Here is a 6,000-nt window from a genome sequence, read left to right as displayed (position 1 = left end):
CGCCATTCAAAATCTCCAGCAGGAGCTCCAATTTTATTCGTAAAGAAAAAAGATGGATCTTTACGAATGTGTGTTGACTATCGAGGACTCAACAAGATCACAATCAAGAACAGGTATCCATTACCTTTGATATCAAGACTCCTTGACGAGTTAAATCAAGCTAAGATCTATACAAAAATAGATCTAAGAGGAGCATATAATCTAGTACGGATCAAAGAAGGAGATGAATGGAAGACTGCGTTTCGAACCAGGTACGGACACTTTGAATACAATGTCATGCCTTTTGGACTCACGAATGCACCAGCTGCTTTTCAACATCTCATGAATGATGTATTTTGTGAATTCTTAGACAATTTTGTCGTCTGCTACCTAGACGATATCCTGATTTATTCTAAGAATGTTGAAGAACATGAAATACATGTTCGTCAAGTATTACAAAAACTTAGAGATGCAGGATTGTACGCCAAGATAGAAAAGTGTGTATTTCACACTACTCAAGTTGACTTTTTACGATACATCATTTCAAATGATGGTCTTATGATGGATTTTAAAAAAGTCCAAACAATCATGGATTGGAAGATTCCAAAGACTGTAAGAGATGTCCAATGTTTCTTGGGATTTGCCAATTACTATCGGATCTTCATCAAAGACTTCTCACGAGTTGCAGCTCCACTTATACGCTTGACTAGTAAAGATAAATTCTAATGGAATCAAGAAGCGGAAGCAGCATTTGAAGCCTTGAAGACATCGTTTGTCTCTGCACCAGTCTTATATCGTGTTGACTTTTCCAAGGTATTTTTTATGGAAACAGACGCATCGGATTTTGCCTTGGGTGCAATTTTATCACAAATGGGAACAGATGACAAACTTCATCCGATAGCTTTTCATTCAAGAAAATTCTCAACAGCCGAGATCAATTATGAGATCCACAATAAAGAACTTCTTGCAATCGTGGATTCTTTTCAAGAATGGCGTCATTATCTAGAAGGTGCTTCTAGTCCAGTCACTGTGTATACAGATCACAAGAACCTCGAGTATTTCATGTCAGCACGCGTGTTGAATCGTCGTCAAGCTCGTTGGAGTATGTCTTTGTCAAGATTCGACTTCATTATCACTTATCGGCCAGGAAAACAACAAGGTTTGTCCGATGCCCTGTCTAGACGTTCTTATTTTGCACCAAAAGAAGGAGATGCAGCTTTTGAGCAACAAAGAATGGTCCTCTTGAAACCGGAGCAATTTCATCTCCGAGCAGTGAAATCAACATTGACTGTTGATTCAACTTTTCTCAAGCAAATCCAGTCCAGTATGTCCTCAGACCCTCTTGTTCATGATATCGAGAATAATTCTTCCAAGTCTCATGATTCTTCTAAGTTCGAGTTCAAGAATAATCTATTATATTTTGAAGGACGCCTATATGTTCCAGAAGGAAAAGCACGTTTGCGTGTTCTTCAAGCACGTCATGACTTTCCAGCAGCAGGTCACTTTGGATATAATAAGACTCTGGAACTCATATCAAGAGATTTTTGGTGGCCACAAATGTGGAAGTCAGTCAAAGACTTTGTACAATCATGTGATATTTGTTCAAGATCAAAAATTCCTCGACATCGACCTTACGGACTTCTTCAGCCATTACCTATACCAGAACAACCATGGTCTTCTGTTTCTATGGATTTCATCACACATCTTCCAAACTCAAGATCTTATGATTCTATATTTGTGATAGTAGATCGTTTCACCAAGATGGCACATTTTATGCCATGTACAAAATCTATCACAGGTGAAGAAACAGCTAAGCTTTTCATTGATAATATCTATCGCTATCATGGATTACCTAAAGATATCATATCGGATAGGGGAACTCAATTTGTGTCGAGATTCTGGAGGACTCTTTTCAAGATTTTAAAAGTGGACATAAAGCTATCTTCGGCTTTCCATCCTCAAACTGATGGACAAACAGAGCGCGTAAACCAAGTCTTGGAACAGTATTTAAGGTGTACCATCAACTACCAACAAGATGATTGGACAATCCTTCTGCCATTGGCAGAGTTTGCTTATAATAATGCGGTACATTCTTCCACGCAACAAACACCTTTCTTTGCCAATTATGGCTATCATCCACGACTTGATACTTTTGATTTTTCAAAAGTTGATAATCCTGCAGCAGAAGATATGGCAAATCGGTTGTCAGAGTTACATGTAATAATGAAGACGCAATTGAAAGAAGCTCAAGAATGACAAAAGGTAAACGCAGATTTATATCGTAAGGAGCAACCACAACTCAATGTGGGTGATAAGGTATGGCTACTTCGTCGCAATATCAAGACCACTCGACCTTGTGACAAATTGGACTATCATAGGCTTGGCCCCTTTTCTGTTTCTGAAGAGATCAACCCAGTTGCATATCGGTTACATCTACCGGAGTCAATGAAGATCCATCGTGTATTCCATGTATCTCTTCTTGAACCATATAAGACAGTGGATATACAAGGAAGAAGACAAATGCCACCGCCTCCTATAGAAGTAGATAATAATGAAGAATTTGAGGTGGAAGAGATATTAGACTCAAGGCGGCGCCGAAATAAGCTGGAATATCTTGTTCATTGGCGCGGATATGATATTAGTGAATGCACATGGGAGCCATCCAGGAATCTAGCAAATGCATCAGCTAAAGTCAAAGTTTTTCATCAACGACATCCATCAAAACCAAGATGAAAACCTCTCTTATAAAAGAGACAAGATTGAGGCAAGATAACATTCAATTTCCTATCCTTGTTTGTAACTTCTTTGCATTTGTGACGCTAATTAGATGGGGAGCCAACAACCAGCGGATTCAACTCAAGAACCTTCGTTTGCTGACTTACCGGATGAGACATTGCGATTGTCACAACCTTCAAGACGATGCAACCGAGATGAAGATCCTCAAGAATGACATATTCTTCCTCGAATAGATGGTGAGATACAACGCATTTGGTATCACGACCTTGGAAGAGATTCTCGATGTTTGGTGATATTATTGGAGATAGGAACGACTCCTGATGGTGTTTCAAATGTATTATTTGAAGGAAGTTATGAAGGCCTCAACAGTGATCAAATAACAAGGTGGTCTTCTCGCCCTGGAATGGGACACTATCGATGGCTAAGAGGACCCATCAACTATCTTCGAAGAGAATAAAGATCAGAGTATGTAGCAAATACAATTTGCCGCATATTAGATTTTCTCAATATATAATCACCGCTCCTCGTGGAACTCGTCCCTAGAAGGGGGGGTAATGTCATGGACATACATATAATTACCTATATGAATAGATAAAAGTATGTAAAAGTAGATAAAAGTAGGTTAATTGTGTAATATCTTCTAGAGAAGCTTCTTAGAAGCTTCATAGACGCTGCTTTGATTTTATAGGAGTCTATAGTTGACTTTTAGGCTAGAAACTTGGTCAACAAGTTAGCCATGTGCCACACATGTTGGAAGCTTAAAGAACAAGCTAACTACGTGGTCCATCCATAGAAAACTTGCCTTGTAAGCAAAGGCATGTGGCCTAGAAAGTCAACATATATTGGAGGTCTTATAGAACATCGCCATGTGGCTTCTAGTTAGATAGTATATATAGAGGCAAGAGTGAAGCCCTCTTCACTCTTGTCAACTCCTTTCTTGCTTCTAGTCTAGTTTCAAGGGTCTCTAGTTTTCTTGTATTTTGGCAATAGCCATTCTAATTTCTTTCTTAATATACATATTTCTATTTTGTCCTATTTCTTTGAGAAAAGTCTCACTTACTCTTTAGCTTTCATCGAGTTCTTGTCCTTGACACATCTCCAGAAGACAAGAGACGACCATCTATGACTTCTACATGTACAAGTTTAGGTTTCTGTACAAAAGGTATTTTACGACTTTTAACAAATTGTTCATCTAAAAAACATGCTGAGGCTCCCGAATCTAATAAAGCAGAGGCTTTGTAATTGTTAGGTCCTAAATATAAGTCTATTATAAAACAAAGAGAGGGTTCTGAGGAGAGGATAGGACCTTCATTAGGAATTATACAAGGTTCCAGTTGCACGGTCCCTATTGTAGCTGGACGAATCCGTTTTCCGACATGTTGTCTTCTTTGACCATCGTACCCCTCATTTTATAGTTACGTTGTTTCTTTGGACAATGTTGAGCAGTGTGCTTAGGTTCTCTGCAATATAAACATAATCCTTCTTGACGACGACAAATCTTTTCTTGCTCAGTTAGGGGTTTAAAACGTACCGCATCAATTTGCATGTCTTCTACTTCCGAATGTACGTTTGGCAAAGATGTTGATGTTGCCATTGAGTAATAATGTTGAGGTTCCCGTGAATGATTCTCAGATCGAAATTCGAAAAGTCGATTATCACATTTTACCGCAAAATCGATTGCTTGACTCAAAGTTTGAGGATCAGGTAAGTTGAACATCAATTTCTTTACTTCGTATTGCAATCCATAAAGAAATTGATTAATGAGTGTAGCATCATCCCACTTGATGTCAATTGTAAGTTGTCGAAATTGTGAAGCATACACTGTTACTGAGCGATTTTTTTGTCGCAGAATTCGGATCTTATTTGTTGCAACACGAGTTGCATCGTGTTCACCATACATAGATCGAAACTCCGCCAAAAAAGCTTCTAAATTGTCCAATATTGGATTTCGTTGTTCAAGAAAAGACGAAAACCATGATAATGCAGAACCAGAAAGTAGAGTGCCAATAAACTTGACTTGTGATCCCGGAGTTGGATAGCTTTGCGGTTGAAGTTCAATTGCCAATTGTACTTGATTGATGAACCCTCGAAACTTAGATCTCGTACCATCAAATTTCTCGGGTAAGGCAATTCTTGGTTCTCTAGTGCTTACAGGGTGTTGTACAATTGGAGAAGGAACGTGATTTGTTGTAGATGTTGAAGCAGCTCCGATCATCTCTATATCCCCACTTTCTGCTATTCTTGTTCTTTCATGTGTTGGTGAATTGAGTTGATGCATCGCAAGCATTAACTCCCTCATTTGCTCTTGCATTTGTGCCATTGCACTCTTCATTTCAACAAGCTCTGCCATAATGACACTAAGAAAAATTTGTTTGATACTGCTCAAGACAAAAGAAAAGAAAGACTTGATAACAAAGAAGATACTAAGAACAATATCAGTTTAGAAGTGGGTAATCCGCAAACTTCTAATACGCTTATGTCTTGTCAAGAGAAAGGGGTAATCCACTCTCACTCAAGAAAAACAAAGCTCTGATATTGTAAGTGTACTCTTCTCAATCTGTCAAGGACAAAGACTCGATGAGGGAAAATATACACAAAAAGGCTACCTCGATATAATAAGTCAAAATATAAACAAGTAGGTATATTAAAAGGAAATTGGAATGGTTATTGCCACAAGACAAGAAACTAAAGACTCTTGAACCTGGACTAGAAGCAAGAAAGGAGTTGACAAGAGTGAAGAAGCCTTCACTCTTGTCTCTATATATACTATCTAACTAGGGGCTACGTGGCGACGTTATATAGGACCTCCAATATGTGTTGACTTTGTAGGACACATGCCTTGACTTACAAGGCAAGTTTTTCTACGTGTGGGCCACATAGTTAGCTTGATCTTCAAGCTAACAACATGTGTGGCACATGGCCAACTTGTTGACCACGTTTCTAATCCAAAAAGTCAATTAAAGACACCTATGAAGTCAAAGCAACGTCTAGGAAGTTTCTAGGAAGCTTCTATATTAAATATTATAGAATTAACTTACTTTTATCTACTTTTACTTACTTCTACCTATTTCTATATGTAATTATTAGCTTACATGATTATGGCCGTGACAGAATGAGATTTGATGAGAATGTCCCAATTGAAATTTTTCCATTAGAGAAATGGAAAAATATTGCAAATCAAAGAAAGATAATTTCAAAAAGGTAAAATGAAGACAATATGGTGTATTATGTAATGTTACATTTTATTAATTTTATTTTTCTTTATTTGTATTTCTTTTAATTTTT

This window comes from Physcomitrium patens, chromosome 1 (genome assembly GCF_059467195.1).
Source record: "Physcomitrium patens ecotype Gransden chromosome 1, ASM5946719v1, whole genome shotgun sequence".
In the NCBI taxonomy this organism is placed as follows: Eukaryota; Viridiplantae; Streptophyta; class Bryopsida; order Funariales; family Funariaceae; genus Physcomitrium; species Physcomitrium patens.
The sequence above is the reverse complement of the archived record's forward strand: the minus strand, read 5'-3'. Positions refer to the sequence as shown.